The sequence below is a fragment of the Harpia harpyja genome, chromosome Z (assembly GCF_026419915.1).
Source record: "Harpia harpyja isolate bHarHar1 chromosome Z, bHarHar1 primary haplotype, whole genome shotgun sequence".
NCBI classification, from domain to species: Eukaryota; Metazoa; Chordata; class Aves; order Accipitriformes; family Accipitridae; genus Harpia; species Harpia harpyja.
The window spans coordinates 79,418,297-79,437,675 of record NC_068969.1 but is presented as its reverse complement, the minus strand read 5'-3'; the positions used below and the strand labels follow the sequence as shown (position 1 = coordinate 79,437,675).

General features: G+C 37.7%; 1 protein-coding gene across 7 annotated transcripts in view; it reads left to right on the top strand.

Moving 5' to 3' along the window:
* The window catches only part of DENND4C (DENN domain containing 4C), a 78,065-nt gene that overhangs the window by 511 nt on the left and 58,175 nt on the right, over positions 1-19,379 (top strand). The window lies entirely within an intron of this gene.

Here is a 19,379-nt window from a genome sequence, read left to right as displayed (position 1 = left end):
GGCGGTTTCTGGGCTTTTTTAATTTTAGTTATTATCGTGATTGTTGTTAAATTCCCTGCTCCTGCCCGCCGCGGCCGTTTCTCGGGGAGCGCTGGGCTCTCCGGGCGGCGCTCGGCCTGCCGCGGGCGGAGAGGGGCGGCGCAGGTGGCAGGCGCTGCAGGTGAGTCCCCGGGCAGCTCCTTCCTTGATTTCTCCATTTTTCTCTCCCTTTCTATGCCCCGGCTCCTCCCCTAGGCTGCGGCGTCAGCGGATTTAACCCTTGCGAGGGACGGAGGCGAGGCGAACTCTTGGGCAGTGGTCGGGCGGCGGTGAGGGCCCCGGGCGCTTAGTGCGCTGTGCCTGCAGTGAAGCGTTAGCGCTTCTGGGCTGTCGGGGCTTACTCTTCTCTCTGTCGAAACGGAGACGGTGGACGAGGGCGTCGTGGCTGTTAGAAGGATGTTTGAATAGCAAACGTCCCTCCCCTCCCTGCCCCGCAACCCAGTGATAAAGGCACCATTAGCGAAAGTCATGCTACGTTTCGGAAGCTGATTGTATCAGTAGGATGTTATAAAACTTGAAGTTTAGTACTGCACATTTTAAAAAAAGAGGAAAAAACTAGAGCCATAACTTTTAATCAGCCTGCACTATCATCCAGGGATATCTGATGTGTCTTTGCTGCATGACCCGATAATCTGTGTAGCAACAGGATCTGGTGATATGCTGGGGCCTTCATATGTCAAATAGGGAAAAAACATTTACAGAAGCTGTCACAAGCTTTAAATGTGATGTAAGCTGATTAACTGTGTTGTTAATGCCAAACACGATTGATCTTCTGAAGTGTCCAAGCACAACTTAACATATTGTTCACGCTGCAATCTCAGAAAGGATGCAAAAACTGAACAAAATTCTTTACATCTAAATTAAATGCCTGTTCTATGCCAGTCTTTTTAATGCAATTTTCTCTTTTGCTGTTAAGATCCAGCATGTTGCAAACACAGACTTGTGCTGATTTCAAACTTAATGCCTGTGGCTAAACTTTTAGACCTGCATGAGGGCTTAGCTTGTAAACAAACAGGACGTTTGATCTTCTTTCTTTTTTTCTGTAGGCTGTGTTAGTGTGAATTCTGGTGACTTCTCTAGTATTTTCTTGGCTTATTGTGATGTATTTAACAAAGCTAAATCTGAGCCTGTACATGGACATGTTAGTAAAAAGAAAATTGTTTGCTTTTAGTTGCTTTTATTGGCTATTTTTTTGTGTAGACTAAAGACAAAGTTAGTAAAAGTTTTTGTGTCACTCTTTTTAAGGTAGCATGTTAGAAGTTAAGGCAGTAAACGTTCTCTGTGTTCTTGGGGAAGAAACATAATGATAGACTGCAAATTACTTCATACCTGTTTGGAAAATGAAAGGATTTTTATTTGTATTTTTTTTGTGAAAAGCAGTTATGACCAAACTTAAGTGACTAACCAGACTAGCATATATATTTCAAACGCTTCGCACAAAGGACACAAGCTAAAAAAAATCAAACCTGCTGGATAGCTTGAGAATGCCTTTATTATAAATGTGACTCTAAGTCTTTTTTGAGAATTTTTTAAAATAATTGGCTGAAAGGCTGCTTTTTACAATTCCAGTGGATATGAAATGCTAATAATGCATTCTGTCTTGAGTGGTGCAATTAAAGAGTTCAGTAGAAACCAGAAATGTAAGTATTGGCTTGCCTACATGACTTCGGACTTCTACGTTAAAACGAGTACTAGCGCACATAGAAACTTACTATTGCTAAATTCTCAAAAATTGGATTAAAAAAAAATTCTTATAAATTAAGGTGGGCATTTTCTTAAATACTTATGGATAAGTATGTTCTGATTCTGTCTGGGATATTGTTAATTTTCTTTCTAGTAGCTGGTATAGTCACGTTTTGGATTTAGGATGAGAAGAATGTTGGTAACACACTGATGTTTTCAGTTGTTGTGAGTAGTGTTTATACTAAGTCAAGTATTTTTCAGCTTCTCATGCCTGGCCAGCAAGAAAGCTGGAGGGGCACAAGAAATTGGGAGGGGACACAGCCAGGGCAGCTGACCCAAACTGGCCAAAGGGATATTCTGTAAGATGTGATGTCATGCGCAGTATATAAACTGGAGGGACCTGGCCTGGGGGGCGGATCGCTGCTCAGGAACTGACTGGGCATTGGTCGGTGAGTGGCAAGCAATTGCATTGTGCATCACTTGTTTTGTATATTCCATTTCTATTATTATTATTGTTGTTGTTGTCATTTTATTATTGTTGTTTTTATAATTATTATTATAATAATTATTATTTTCTTCATTTCTGTCCTATTAAACCCACGAGTTTTACTTTTTTTTTCCTGATTCTTTCCCCTATCCCACTGGGTGGGGGGGAGTGAGCGATTGGCTGTGTGGTGCTTAGTTGCTGGCTGGGGTTAAGCCACGACAAAGTATAATGTTACATTTGGCTGTTCCTTCTTAGGTTAAGGCTGGGCTCTCTATTATAGCCCAAAGTAAACGTAATGAGAACTTCTTGGACCATGTCTTACATGTTTGTTTTCTTATTTGAAGATTGGGGGGGGATTTCTTTCCGATCAACTTTTGTATTGTTTTGAATGAAAACCGTCTAACTTAAGCAAATTTGGCATATCCAAATGGTGGTATGGATAACATCCCTCTTACTCAACATGTATGAATTCTCATTTGGAGTAGCAGTGCTACATATTGCTGAAATGTAGTGCTTGAAATGGTATCTTTTTAAGCTTTGTTCTTTCTTAAGTCTGCCTTTGACCAGCAGAGAATTTAATTTGGAATTCAACCTCGATATGCTTTAAGGACAAATAAGTTCCAGTGTTAGCCTTGATACATGTGTCTGGGTTTGTTTAAAAATACAGTAGGAAAAAAGTTTCGGCAGAATGAGGTAGGTAAGGTATATTGCCAAAGCTGTAAGAGGAGGGTAAGATAGTCTTTCAACTGTTATGTAAGATCAGATGTCTTATTTGTTAAGCTTTCAGATAAATTTCAATGGCAGCCATAGGCATAGAGCAGTATGTGTAAAGACTAGCATGTTTGGTGGTCTTCTTACTGCTTTCACGTAGCAGTGTCTCCTTTTCTGACTAACTTTGCTTTCTGACTGAAATAACAACAAAAAGCACCTGTAGCCTCTAAATCTGGCATCTTTTTGTTTAAAGGTAGCTTGCACTGTAGAAATCAATGTGGTAGAACCTTTTTTTTCCTGTGCTTGCTAGTCATGCCAAGGTATGGATTACCCACCTTCAGCATGCTGCTTTCTTGAGTAATATTCAAGATACTGAAGATCTTGGTGTAGGTGACCTCTAAAATAGTTCGTGGCAATCATAGTCATAGTTATTAAATGGCTTCCCATGTGACTTGCCAGATAGTTGTCCATTACTGCTTATTCAAATCTGTAAAATGAGAATCAGTTTGCTGTACTGTGCAGCATGAGACCTGCTGTCTTCCTGTAGGGCTTCAGACTATAAACTGAAGTCTTTGGATTTTTTTATCTACTTTTGAGCTTCTGTCTTGCTACAAAAATCATCCCTCTGCCAAAATTGTTGCCCTCAGTTATGCAGAAATTCTGCTGCTTCTTTCCCACTGGATGAAAAAGTAGTGTTATTGGAAATACTCCACCTCCATGATGATAATGAGAGTGCTTTCTTTTTGCAGATTTGTGGAGATAAAGGCTCACAACTCTGTGCAAATGATCGTTAGAAGCGAAGTGAGTTAGTTCAAGACTGTTTCTGGACTACAACATAGGTTCTGGTAGAGTGTGGCGGTTTCGTGTTCAGTTATTCTTGTGACAGCATCTGTCACAAAATGTGCGCATACAGACTTACTTATTCTAACGTTTCAGGAATACAGTTACATTGTGCTATGCATTCCAAGCTGGAATAGAGCAGAAAGTTTTATCTTGGTTTATACCTCACTCTAGTCCTTTCTTTCTGCTTACAGGCTCTCCAAGGCTATAAATATGGTCCTGATGCTTACTGTTTGCTTTGGCAGACAGGAAACTTGAAAACAGTTTTCAGAATAGCAAATATTATAATGATGTTCTCTGTTTATGCATGTGACTCTCTGTTCTAACTTTTTTTTTTTTTTTGAAGAGCAGCAAACTCAAGACTGTTGATGCAGGGAAAGTAAAAATGTACCCATGACTTCTTGACTAAAAGGTTGGCTTGCATGTCATTAAACATCCCATTTGCTTTGTTTCAGTTAAGTGCAGTGAGCCAGTTTTGCCTTATTCTGCTTTCATCTTCACATTTTGTGACACTTCAGTTCCTTTCCTTTACTCTCAAAAACCTCTCTAAAGAGACTTGATGCTTTTCAAGCATCAACCAAGAGCCTGTGTTTTTCTGTCTAAAAGATGTTAAAAATAGTGTAAATCAGGGATTGACTTGCAAATTAAGTTGTTCAGTTCTGGCAGCAAAAGCTAAGTTTACAATTACAAGTCTCCAAAGTAGTAGAAGCTTTCTTCCTGTTGAAATGAAAGTGTTTTCCAGTGGTGAATGGGTTGCAGCTCTACTACAAAACTTAGCCATTTTTCACCAGACTGGCAAAGAGCCCCATGTTTTTGCTTTCTCTCTGAACCTACACATTTCAGTGATAGATTTTGCCTTTATAATTAATTAATCACAGCCTTTGATCAGTAATGCTTAAAGTGAAGTCTAACCACTGATGCATTCTTCAGTGCTCCTCTTCCCCTTTGCAAGTCTTTCATGTTGAGGCATTGTGTGGCTAGTGAAAGCAAGACTTTTTTTTTTCTTTTTTTTTTTTTTTCCTTCTCCCCCGTTGGGCAACCCAGTGTTGCTATTCCTGGTGTCACATAACAGGGCTCCAGCCTTCTTTGTTATTCTCTGAAACTATACTCTCACCCAGATAAGAAACCTGACGTAGGTAGATGTCTTGTGAGTAAGATATCCTCCAGCCATGTCTATATAATGTGTAAACTATATCTTTCTGCTTTAAGAAGGGATAAAAGTGGGGCTGAAGTTGGGAGAAAGAGAACCACAACTAGAGAGCAGCTACCTAGAGCAGCACATGAAGAAAAAGAAGTTCAAGCACTTAATCAATATTTCAGGAAAAGCAAGAAATCAAGGCAGCTATAGCTATATAGTTAAGCCCTGAAGCTTCTACAGGATATCCACCTTGGTCTAAGAGAAAGTTATAGAAAGGAAAAATAAGGTAAACTGCTGCGTCACAGCAACAGGTTATTCAGTTGGTTACTGTAACCATCGAATGGGACTATTGCAAAATATGAAAACCGGTGTGGCCAGTTCTCAACAGTTAATCAGCCAGCCACCCTTGGAAGTAACAGAAGCAGCTCGCCTAGACGAGGGAGTCTTGTGTACCTATGCTTTCATTGTTTTCTTGACACTTGAGTTTTCCCAGTAACATTTTAAGTAATGAATGAGCCGACCCTAATGAGAATGTAAACTGCTGGGTATCTAGATGTAAGTGGCAGAAAATTGTTGTGTTTGAAGGTAATATGAACTTAAGTACACCGAGGTTTGTTTTTTGTTGAAGGCATAGGCAATATTTTTTGCAGGTTGCCTTAAAACAAATCGTAAAAAATAAGCTGTGTGTTTGCCAGAGGAAATACTTACAAGGAGGTGGATAGCCTGAGAAATGTTTGTTGTATGTAAAATGTGTGTCTTGTACCTGTTAAGCTTCTGAAACCACCAAAGATGTGACTGAAGAGGGATATTGACAGAAACTAAGTTTAGCCTGGGGAGACCCATCTTTCTCAGCTCCCTTCTTCCCCTGTTATCCACCACTTACTTTTTAGGGGGAATTCCCAATGAAAGCCTGACTTTAGGTGCTCTCAGTTATCATTTGAAGCTTCTCTTCCACTTCCTATCGAAGGAACCTGGGAAAGCTAACCATGTGAGGTTAAGTTTAGTTTTCTGAATAGGTCCCACAAACATCTACAAGTAAAATTTGGATTTGGCAGGAGGAGGAAGAGTACAAGTCATTTTCTTATAGGCTAAGTCATGAACCACTGTGATGTATGGATGTGGTTTGTTAATGAATGGGAGCAGTATGCCTCTTATTGGTTACATCCAGGTTTGATTTCAGTTCTGACTATTAAAGGGTAAGCAGGACATAAAAGAGAAAACTTTCTAACTGCATAAACATGTTACTGTTTTCTCAAAGCTGTGATGAAACCAGAAAAAATCAAGTCTACATGTCTCCTGTACAATGTTTACTTGACTCAAATTGAATTCTTGCAGTTAGAATCATCAGTGAAAGACTTGAGTTTCTTCTGACCTTAAATTCTTGCATAACCTTGGGGATGCATCCTTACTTAGCTTTTTTTGTCTTTTTTTTTTTTTTTTTAGTTATGCCTCAGGCTTTAAGTAGTAATTCTCCCTGTATAGGACTGTTTATGTTTTGTTACCTGGATAAAGTATAAGTGTATGACTAAAGTTTTCCAATACTAATAAACTATGTAGGCAAACTTGCAGTTGTACTGGTATAAGAAAATCACGAGTCATAAATAGAATAGACTTTGCAAATGAAAAATTGGTTTTGCTGGTGGTGGTGTATTTACACAGTGGCGTATGCCAGAATACCTGTATGTCTCTGAAGAGCAGCATTCTTTTGTGCACTCCTGGCTGTGCTGGTAAAGTTCTAGGAATAAACCAAACCTACATTATGCATAATAAAAGAAGGAGTATGTTGTTCAAGATTGGGTAGAACATGTAGAAAGTTTGCCTTTGAAAAAAGGCACAGTATGTGACCCATGCTTTCTTAAAAAGGCAGTGTCATTTCAAACTCTGATGTATATACTTTGTTGCATTTCTGCTTTGAACTTTTTTGTTTTGTAGGCATCTTCTTGTAAGATAATTGCATGTGAAAGCCTTAAGTTCCTTTGGGTTATGATGACTCATTCACCGTGAATGTAATGACTAATGTGACATTTCAGTTTATTTTAAAGAAAACAGAACAAATCCTGCACAAAGACATTTACAGCTTTTTCATCTTCGTTCTGTGAGATTCAGATGTACAGTGTATGCACTGTTAATCTCAAAACCTATCCTTCTTAGTCTCTTTGATCTAACTGATTCTGCTAGGGAAAAAAAAATCCTATTAAATAAGTCACTCCTCTAATTTTAAACTGTTTTCCTAGCTGTATTAATAGCCAGATGATGCACAAATCTGAGAAGGGAAACTGCTTTGAGCCTCAAGTGCGTAATTGTCTCTTGCACCTTTTAAAAAATCTTATCCTTAACTGGTATGCTTGCTGGATTGAACATCTGCATTGAAATACTTTGCATTTGAGTTGTCCAGGTTGGTAAGTGCAAAACTATCTTATATCGCTCCATTTGTATCCCTACTCTTTTTGTCTGTATGGAGTATTGATGCTGCCTTAGACCTGTTAAAAATGACAGAGGATGAAGAAAAAAAAAAAGTAAAGATTTAAAACTGTGTGATAGAGGGCTGTGTGATGCCCTTTCTTTTGAGCAGGGGCTGAAATGCTGGTAGCCCACCTCTCAGATAAATCCTCTGACTATGTAACTGTGGTCCCGCCTGCCTCTTCCCAGAGCCAGCAATATGTTAAAAGATCACAGTGGAGCAGTATCAGTAAAGGAGAATGAGGATGTTCCACTACTCTATACTTGGGAGCAGATTGTGAGGGCTGGCATGGTTTTTTTTCTTTTTTTTTTTTGCAAAGGAAGAGATTGTGAATTCCACTCCACCCTGTGCAGAGAAATGAACGTAGGGGTCTCAAATGTTTTGTGCTTGCCACAGAAACTGAGCATTGGGTAGAGTGATGGGACTGTGCTGTTGTGTAAGATGTATGGGAACAAATCTTGGGAAAGGATGTCTGAATTTCCAAACAGTTTGGAAAAAGCTGAGATCAGCCCTCTAAGGAAAATTGAATTAATCTGTTCCTAGACAATTAAATTAGAAATAGAAATGCTAACGGTTGTGAATTATATCCACAAAAGTCATAGCCTGCTTTAGGAAACCAGATTTTTCATTTCTACTGTTACTACTAAATGAATAAAAACATTATGTATCAAAATATTTGTATCAAAAAATACATAAAAACAGGCATGAAGAGTATTTTAAATAGGAGCACAAGTGCGTGTGTTAAATTATGACAGAAACGGATGTTGCAAATAATAAAGGGTAATAACAATAACATGAAGGGCAGAACAATATGAAACAGTAAATCAACATTGCTTTTTGCATTGCTTTCTCTTTGCACAAGAGAAAATATGACTGAATACTTAAATTTGCTTTCAGAATCTGTCCTGGTTTCAGCTGGGGTAGAGTTAATTTTCTTTCTAGTAGCTGGTATAGTGTTATGTTTTAGGTTCAGTATGAGAAAAATGTTGATAACACACTGATGTTTTCAGTTGTTGCTAAGTAGTGTTTATACTAAGTCAAGGATTTTTCAGCTTCTCATGACCAGCCGGCAAGAAGGCTGGAGGGGCGCAAGAAGTTGGGAGGGGACACAGCCAGGACAGCTGACCCAAACTGGCCAACGGGGTATTCCATACCATGTGACATCATGCCCAGTATATAAACTGGGGGGAGTTGGCCTGGGGGGCGGATCGCTGCTCAGGAACTGACTGGACAACATTTGGTGAGTGGTGAGCAATTGCATTGTGCAGAATTTGTTTTCTGTATTCCAATTCTTTTATTACTATTATTGTAATTTTATTATTGTTGTTATTATTTTCTTCCTTTCTGTCCTATTAACTCAACCCATGCGTTTTACCTTTTTTTTTCCCCAATTCCCTCCCCTATCCCACTGAGGCGGGGGGGGGGGGGAGTGAGCAAGTAGCTACATGGTGCTTAGTTGCTGGCTGGGGTTAAATCGTGACAGAATCCTATCATAGCTAAGTTTTAGGCTCTCTGAAGGGATATTTCTCCAGATTTTTAGGCAAGTGTGTTGGAGGCTGCTAGTAATATTGGCTGAAATTTTACAAAAGATAACCTTTTCTTCCCTTCTCTCTTTTTTTATTTTAAGTAAGCAGGTATGCTCTTGGCAATGATCTGGCTTAAGCACTTCTTTTACTGTTTAAAATCTGCATAGTTCATCCCAGAAAATCAAGTTTCCTGTAAGAGTTTTGTCTGAGAACTCCACCAGTGTGTTGAGTAATACAGTATAGATATTTTGAGTGTTAGATGATAGTATTATGAGAAGGATCAAAGTATGTGTAATGTCAGACTTCACATTTACTTGCCATCTGGTGAGTGATAAGGCTTCATGACAGAGAATCTCAGGCTTGCTATCCTTTGACAGCTTTTTTTAGTGTTGGGGGAAAGTATTTATTGATACATTTGTCTGTGTAAGTAGTACCTTTCATAATATGTTATCTTTTGTGATTATTTTCTTCAGAAGTTCATATAATACACACGATTTTAATATTGTAATGATCTCATATTTGACGTACATTCAGAAGACTGAAATACGGGCTTAGATGGATGCAGATACTCAGTTCTCCTGAATACGTATATTCAGGAATACAAGTGAGCACAGCAGGAAGCAAAGGTTGATAACCAAGGGCTTTTAAGGGGTGCAAACATAAGTTTCTTTACATTTACTGCAGAATTCAGAGATGTCATGGCTTAACCCAAGCCTGCAGCTGAGCCCCACGCAGCTGCTCGCTCCCTTCCCCCCAGTGGGATGGGGAGAGAATCAGAGGAGTAAAAATGAGAAAACTGGTGGGCTGAGATACAAGACAGGGTTCAATCTGTGTAAGCACTGCTCAGCAGTAACAAAAACATCCCTGAATTATGAACACTGTTGCCAGCACAAATCCAAAACTTATCCTTGTACCAGCTACTGTGAAGAAAATTAACTCTATCTCAGCCAAAACCAGCACAAGAGGGAAGAAAGATTTCTTGGTTTTGTGATGAGTTTCTGTGTAAAAATCAGATGTTCTGGTTGTCTTAGAAGTGATTGAAAATTTTAACAGAAAAGAAACAAGAAAATACAAGCTAGATTTCCACAGAATGACAACATTTTCTTGTCTGTGGATAAAAATTAACTTTGTCAGTACAAACTTAAGCAATATTTTAATGTTTATTCTGGAACAAGAGTTGTAGTCATAATGAAGAGTTTGAATCACTTTACCTGTGTGCTTTCGCAGATACACAGTCCACTTGATGACTTTTATTTGTGAATGCTTTTTGATTTCTGTACTTTAAATATTGAGATAGCTTTGCTGTCCTTTAGGTGGCTTTGGTCCATTTTGTCCTGGCTTTTGGAGTTGTGACTGGAGTGGAGTGTGGTTGCATGGGTCCTCTTGTGAATATTCTTTAAAATAAATTAGAAGAGACATGGGAGGCAATCATTGACAGTTACTGCACTTTCTTAGATTGCTATGATCCATTTCTCTATTAGCCTTTATCTAGGATTTAGTTCCTAAGCAAAGAGCTTGTCTTTCGAAAGTTTTGCTAAAACATTTGACAATACAGAAAACCCTTAGGAAAGTCGAGGGCATAAATTTTCAGGAACCATACTCCTGCTTAAGCTTAAGCTTATTACACATGATTTATGTTTGTGGTAACTTCATTGCGAGGTGACCTGCAAAGTGAGTGGTGTAGAGGGGCTACTTGGAGCCCCTATGGGTTAGCCTACACTCTTTCTGCATTTGCTGCAGATGTGCTAACGTAAACGCTCACTGCAAAAATGTGCTGCAAATCAAGATCGTGGTATGCCTGGTGCAGCATAAAGAGCAAAAAGACAGTTCTTCCTGTAAGGTTCTCACTGCCGCAGCACAAGACCAAAAGCATGAATATTCTAACCGCTGTCAAGCATGTGGTTTGGACTTTTTTAAGCCATCTTGGCAAAAGAGAGTTTCTTAATGAGGAGTTGGCAAGAGGATTAAAAGACAGACTTCTGAAGTGTTAATAAGCTCCTGCCAAGCTTGAAAAACAGCCGAGAAGGAATGAAAATGCTGACATGAAACCAAGTGATTTGAGGCTGGTGTCATAGGCCAACCAGAAATGGGAGTCATCCTCTTGATAGCCAGGAAAGGTGTTCAGTGGGGTGGGGATAAGCTGTGAGGCTCTGAAAGTGTCGCTAGAGTAGCCTGTGTTTGATGTGATAAAGCTGTCAATGGAGAGACCTACAGAGAAGAAAGACGTCGTCCTGCAGCGTTTTTTTTTCCCGAAAGATAAAAATGAGTAAAATCATGTTCCTCAAAACCAGTGAATGTGTTTTCCACTCTGCATTTGTGGAGCCCTTAGGAGACGTTTTCAAGTGGTATATGGTCGATTGTATTGTAGGCAGCTAAGAAAAATGAAATCAAAGCATGATTGTGTGATCTGGCAAATCTCTGTCCCTGGGGATTCTGGCAAAATAATTTCAAAGCTAATACTTAACTATTTCAATGCTTTGTAGAGAGAGCAACAAGAAAGAGAATATCTCAAATTCTTACAGCTTACTTTGAGTAACCTCTCAGGTGGATTTGAAACAGAATATCTTTTCTTCTTTCCTTTGACCTCTCAAAACCAAAACATAGTCCGGCCTTACCCCAACCAAGAATGGGCACCAAAAAAACTACAAAAAGCAATCTAGGAGAGTTGGGCTCCCAGAAGGCACTTAACCACTAGACTATTGTCTCCTGACTTTTTCTTCACTGTTTTATTTTTGTTTCAGGCTACTATATTTGGTTCTGTTCCAACAGAGTTTCCAATTACAGAAAGAGTTCTCTAACAAAGAATGTTTCCAGGGCTGCAGATGTTTCACTCATTACATAATACTGAGCATGGCTAACCTTTAAAGCTTGCAACTGGGGCAGTAAGTGCGTTTTATAAAGTACTTCCCTTGCTCTGAGAACTATTATTATTATTATTATTATTATTATTATTATTATTTTAATTTTCTCTCTTGGACTGTTTTGTTTGCAGCATCTGGAGTAGTTGCCATCTTCTGTTATGTGAAAAAACAATTTGGGTACAACACTGATAAAACAAGATTAAGCTGGCTTAATAAATGAGTATAGCTGGACTGCTTGGTGATTATCATTCTTCCCATCTCACATCTTTTCCATTTCTGTTTTCTGTCCTTGGCAATAGAACTTAATTTACTGGTACCAAACTTGCGTTCATTGATTCCAGCTGCTTCTCCTCTAGACTCTGGAGGTCACTTCAGAATTTGTTTTTTGGCCTCAGATGTCTGTAACTGCTCCAATTTTTATACCATTGAACTTGAAATTACTGTACAAAAGGAAAACTTGAACTGGTGAATATGGCAGAGATAGTCTGGATAGTCTAGAGTTGGGGTTTTTTCTCTTTTTTTTTTTCTTTTTCTTTTTTTCTTCACTTAGGATTTTTCTGAGGGGCATTTTCATACTCCTGAGCATCCTGGATTACAGGGCCTATTAACCTAGTGATATTTTCAGTCATTTATAACTTGTAAGTAGCTGTTCAAATTGCTGTCACAAAACTTTGCTTCTGAAAGCTTTGTTATGTTTGATACAAGCATTTATATCATAACATCATTGCCCCACTGTTTTGTAGCAATGGTAACTGGTTTTGCTGAGAATCAGAAAAAAATCAGACTAAAAGCACAGTTCTGCTTCCTAAGACAAAATCTTAAATTGTTAGTAGTTTGCTTTTGTGTCTTCTCTGAATAATTCCGATTTATTAAATATAAAGCTGTAAATTTGTTACTAGTTTCCTCCCTTCCTTTGATAATTTTTGCTCCAGCAATCCAAGGCATCGCATGCAGGACAGGAAAACATAGAAAATGCAAGGAAAATTCAGGGTAATGGAGAATAATGATATATTTTGTTTAAGGGAAAAATTATTTTAAAATGTTCTCCATTTGTTTCTAAAACAGGTCTGAAAAGCTGTAAGACTTATCAGTAACAAAATTGATGCTGAAGTGGCAAACTGTATATGCCTTACAAAACCAGAGAATTATTGCTATGTAATTATCACTTATTATGATACTGGATTTGCAAAAGTCAGTTCATTTCCTCACCACCCCTTCTTCATACGAAGCACACTATTGCACTGTTTGAAAGCCCACAGTTTGAAAATGAAAAGGAAAACTAAGTTGGACGAATACAGACACCTGTTTCCCATTATATCAATGATGTATTCGTTAGTGGCTGTCATGAAAATGTCAATTACACATCCCCAAAAAGAGATACCAAGTATCTATCTTAGTCAAGTTTTAAAGAATTATGGATGTCTTTAGCCATCATAGAAGTTATGGTTAAAATTGTGAAAAAGATCTTTTCATTTCCCATCTGTGGTGTTTTAGCCCTTGGTCTTTGATTTTTAAGTATGACTGCTTATGTGATGTTGACATTTTTTTTATTTACTCAATTTATAAAATACAGTTTGTTTTTCAGCATTAACTGTAGAGCTGTGTTTGATATTTCAGGAGCTTAAAGCAGAAGTGATTTTGTTCTCAAAACATTAATAGTTTGCAGAACTCTGGTGCTCTGAAAACTGTTTTTTGTATGGGTGGGGAAAAAAAAAGCAACTGTTTCATCAAATTGTTTCTAGGCTTGGTGCCTTTGCTTCTGTAGGAGTTTCTTACCTCAGGTGATTTGATGAGATATTTCTTCTCCTTTCCTACTGTAGTGCCCTGATCTGTTTGGAAGGCTTTAGGAAACTTTCTCACCAAGCTGATTACATTCATTTTACGTGTGATTTTTGTGTTCGGGTGCTGTCAGAAAACGATCTGGTACACAAACAGCTAGTACAGAGTCAACGTATTTTTCTTTGAGTATGTGCAAATTTGCAACAATTTAGCTATATGACACAAAAAGCCAGTTTAGATTATTTGCAGTACTGGACCTTGATACAACTTGTTTTCTGGATGAAGTTCAATTAACTGATAAAAGCCATCCTATAGGAATACTTCATTAAGTGTAATTGGCAAGCCTTTTATCTTTCATCTGGTCCTTATTTTTCACAATGTTACAGACCTCTACACGATAATCAGCATGTAGCTTGTAACCTATTTCAGTTGTGCAACCATTACATTCTCAAATGTTTGCTTGAAAACTGCTATGAAGGAATGGCCCTGTATTTGCATAGGTGCATGTTCAGACCCAGGCGTGGGTGACATCCAACCATTCTTGTTCCACAGCTGGTTGTGTTAAGACAGGTAGAAGGTAGGCATTGCGTGTCTGTGAAGTTATTTTTGCAACTCTAGTTTTTCTAATACTTGTGTGATTTAGTCAAGTGACTGTAACTGTTATTTCATGTCATAATTTATGACAATGTGATATGTATTCCGAAAAAGAAAGCCTTTAAACGCGCATCTAGGGATTCTTTTCCTCTTGTTACTGACTGACTGTGACTAATAATCTGTGGACTACTTTTTTTTCTGTTTTAATGCTGTTCAGTGCTAATGGTATGCTTGAAGTAATATTGCCTTACCTTGTCTTTTGTTGTGGTGTGTGTATATATATGTGTATGTATGCATTCATAGTACATTCTTACACATAGTAAAATGTGCTTTGTATGACAGTGATTTAGCTTCTTCAAACATGTCTTTAAAGGCATTTACAAATTTGTTTTAATTTCTTCCCATTTTCAGTTTTAAGGAATAGCTGATACTGCTTTACCTGAAGAAGTATGCTGTCTTGCTGGTTACATTTTAACTATCTAGCATGTGTGCTTGTTAGGTAATGCTTTTAATGTGAATTGGGGACATTTCCAAAGTCACTCATTGAAAGACATTCTGCACTGGTTGCTGTGGCATAAAATTAAGATATCACAAGCATCAATGAAGATTCTTTTATACAAGGGGGAAACAAATTGTTCTTCCCGTCCTTTCACCAATAAAGTTATTTAATCTCAGCAGAAGATAAAAGAATGGTCTGTGTGAATAAAGAATCAGATCCCTCCCTTCTCTACCACAGCAAGGAATGTTTCTTTCTGAATTTTCAGAAAGGTAGACAAACTTTGCCTACCCTTTCTCACTTCTCATTAGTTCATTGGAAATAATACAGAAGTTGCATGTATAAAGACTTGGTCACATAGCTTATAAGTTCAGTCCTGGGGATTGAGGTGCCTGTGGTAGTCCTTGTGTTGTCTGTGAAGTTTTGCCTAGCGCAGTGGTTTAAAAACATAGTAATACTTCTCTCTTACTCAGACTGTAGCCAGTAAATTTTCCAAGTGTTGCAGATGACCTCCTGACACGCTGTCTCGTATCCATCCAGTAGAGTCTTTGTCTTTTAAATTAGCTTAGCAAATCCAGTGTCTTCCCCTATCTTTAGGCCAGTTTATTTTAGGAATAAATTTCAGAGCAGAACGCATATACGTTTTTCTTTTAACTCCTTTACTGCCAATAGCCAAGTATAATTCACTTGCAAAACTAAGCATTTGTGTACAAGTCCTGAGTTGTATTTGACACCTACCTTGCTTAAAAATCTTAACTGTGCAGGCTGTTTACAAAATAGATGTTTCAGCCACAGCGCACAGGAACTGCTGAAGTTATTCTTCAGTCTGGAATAAAACTTATTTCCTATGCAGTCTGGTTACAAAAACATTTTCAGTTATGAGGAAAGTATCCCATCTTGTCTAAGTTCTTCAGTCATCTGTGTATGCGTGCTGTAGGCATCACACACCAAGTACTTTGTAAGTAGTAGTTTCCACACATAAGTTTTTGGGCACTGTCAGTATCTGGAAGAAGATGCAAGTGAGTTGAATAAATTGCGAAGTTGTGTGTTAGCCATTAATCACTTGCAAAAATACCTTTATAATTTCCGTTCTTTGAGCATCAGTTAACCAATATTTTCAGTTAAATAGATTTCTGGACTATGATTATATTGAAAATAGGCTAAAAAAGCTTTTTACGGCTTTATTTGTGATTCCAGGTCAAGAATATCTCAGTTCTGAGTCTTCATGTGGGTGGTGAAGGAAAAGGTCACTGATTGTAAGAAAGAGTTGGTCTTTCTTATAAAGTCTTGTTAAAAAGCCATCTGCTTTTTCAAGTGAGCATTGTATAAGATAATACAGTTACTTCACTGCTACTTACTGGAGTGTACGTTTCTTCAGTTGCAGGAAGGTTGTGTTTTGTCTACAAAACTGACTGCCATCTCTCTGATGTTAGGCTTTTACTGATCTGATTTCATTTCTTTCTAGTGGACACTTGCTTAGAGCAGAATTTTGAAACTAGTGAGATTTTGGTAAACAAAGTTCAAGTCTATTTCATAGACTTTTGCTATGTAAAAAAAACTTGAGAAGAACTTTTTTCATTCAATTTGTGTATAGTATGTAGTGAGTTTTCTTTGCAGGTAGTAGAGTGCTCAGTGATGAGGAAAGAAGATGCTTTTAAGACTTTACCGGGTAAAGTTATGCTAGTTGGCCTCCTGAGCTTTATGCTGATTTTTTCTTGAGAAGAGGTAAGATCAGCACTCCAGTTAGGAGTCAACCAAAACCAACTTTGATATCCACACACACTCTTGACATAAATTTATTTTATTCTTTGTGTGCATTGAGATACCAGTACTTGTACCACTTCTTTCCAGAAGTTGAAAGGAACAAGCAATTACTCAAGGATTTGCCTGCACATAAGCCTTAAAAACAGCTACCTCTGAACCCATTCTGTGGGTGGTTATTCTTCCTCCGGAGTCAGCGTGTACACACGGGTTTCCAAGAATACCTTCTCCTTAGTAGTGTCAGGTGTAAGTATGGCATTTGTATGTAAATTATCAGATTGGCATTTGTGACAAAACCTTTCCCTTGGTTGCTGCTGTATGCAGGTTTTATGTTTTCTTTTCTTCAAGTCCCCTTGCGAAAAACTGCATTTACCTGTACCATTTGTTTCTAGACTTAGGCTGGCTTTCCAATCTAATTTTAGAGGATAATTCAACACTTGACATATTTTTAAGATTAGGACAGACCTGTACTTAGAATTCTAGACTTGCATAATTTTATCATAGGTTTGAAGGGAGATAGCATAAATTATGCCATGACTTTTAGGAATGAAGACTTTAATTAAAAGCTCTTCTGTGAAAATGGTCTTTTGTCTCTACTAGGATGAAAGTTCCTGGAAAGTGGAGGACAATGTTTTATTTTCTCCACTACTATTTTTTGAGCAGGTCTAAACTGTGCCTTAGAGGTTGGTTCAGAAGTGCCCCAGTTTCTTTGATTCAACATGGTAGGCCCATGTGGTATTGGGACAGCGTTGTATAGTGATGGCAGTTTGGTCCAGAAAAAAAGATGGCTGCAAAAGTTCTGTTGATAGGCCAGAAAGGGGACCGTAGTTGGAATAGCGTGTTAGACTTAAATGGCTACGTTGCTTGTGGTTTCTGACTTGGTGCTGTATCTGCTCTGCACAACATTATTTGGCAAATTAGTTATGCTGATGTCCAAAGTGTGTTTAAAATGCTTTCTGAAATACTTGAAAACTTTTAAGACTATACACACTGCCTGCCAGATCATCTTCCTAGTGTCCTTTCCAAGAGCCTTTTTCAGAAATGAAGGAGGTGGCCTAAACATTTGACAAGGTTAATGGATCTTGCATCTCAGATGCTATTTTCAGAACAGATTTTTCTTTCAGTGAATACTATCTTCAACTAAAACACTGAAATGAAAGGCTGAAATCATACTCTCTGACTTTCTAAAAAGACAAAAAAACCCTGCACATCATGCATGTTTTCTCCTAGCAACTTTCTAACGTTTAGTAGTATTAGAAAATAAATGAAAATTCCTAGGATATTAAAGTTTTAGCATACTAATTGTGCTGGTATTCCTTTTTGCTGCATCTATGTCTACTTTAGATGAGCAGACAAGCACTTTCCTGTAATTCCACCCTTGAGAAATGAAGTAGTGCTCACTGTACTTACATTGTGGAGAGTTCTAAGCAAATGTTATTTTCACTACAAACAACCAGTGCAGTGGTAAAGCAAATGATGTCATTAATGAATTTAAATGGAGGAGTCTTGGGAAAAGAGTTGTGGATCTAACAATGTTAAGATAAATATTTGCTATTACTCAGAGTATGACAGGTAGGTGAAGCAGATTTCCACAAATGAGTATGTGTTAGAGAAGTCTTCTTTTTCTGTGTTTTGCAGGTAATGCAGCAGAAGACTTTTTTATATCTAAAGAATAGGAGTTCTCAGCTGTGGCAATCGCTGTAAATGAAGACTGAGAACTTTAAATTAGTGATTGCCATTTTGGAATTTAAAAGCTTGTAACTGTTATAAAAGCAACATAGCTATGAAATAAAATACAAATACAATACTTATTTACATTGTCATTTTTACTTCGTTGTGCCTGTTTGTAACTTGCTCACAGATTTTTATATCTTTGCAAGAACAACTCTTTGTTGTGGTTCAGCTAACTGTAAATAGAGGAAACAGCAGTCTAACTATATCAAAAGAAAAATCTAACGTGTTTTAGACAGCAGCCAATAAACTGAAGTGATTTCTAATAACGTATTTTTTTAATAATTGTTCAAAATTCATAGAAGAGATCTTTAGAATGGAAACCTTTTCCCCAAGGTACTTTCACTATAAAATCTCTCCTTAAGAAAGGGCTATGGCCTAATAGGAAGCTAATAGTTGAGTTGCTATATTTTTGATAGAACGTTACGGAAGAATTGTAAAATTACATTTTGGTTGTGAGAAAGGCTGTTGTCTTTTTAGAGAGGTCAACCTTAAATGGACTAAAAAAGAAATACTTTGCCGTATTTCTGGCACTTAGCAGTGAAAAGAATTTATTTCGTTTGCTCCTGCATATTTTTGCTAAATGGATCTCTTGACTTAGACTAGTCGTACTAAGTGTGTTTAAGTGTTGCCTGTGCAGGCTGGTTTTGTTTTTCATCTACAAAGCTAATTGCTTCTAGTGGGAATTCCTTTTAGAAAAGCATGGGGATTTTAAAAGTAAATCTTTTATTCTGAAGACTTTTTTTCTTTTTTTTTTCATTTAAAAAATAATTTTGGTCCTAAACTGCTCATAGCAAACTTTCCTATTGTGGCCTATGAGTGAATTGGAAAACTAACTTCACTTAAGTAATTTCTCCATAGCCCTTATGGATCTATATGGACTTGGAGGTTTGTAATTCCTCAAAGAGTATTGCTCATGTTCTTAAAATAGAATTCCCAATTTTTGTTTTCAGTTTGACTGTAACTGAAGTATCTTTGTAGACTTTAAAAAAAAAATCTTTCATGAGACTTGTATATTGGGGTTTTTTTCAATATATCCTGCATTTTCATCATCCAACATCAAGGTGACAGTTTTTATTTTTAGAATTTTTTTTGTATTTGGGTTTTGCCCTGCAAGGGAATGGGGTGTTACAATAAAAATCCCAATGCTGAGTTTTCCTATTAGTCTTGTGAAGTACAGAAACCTACTCATAGGAAACTGACAGAGGAGGGTATCTCTTGAAATTATGGTGGGGAAAACTTGCCATGATAAAACTTACAATAGAAGGTCTC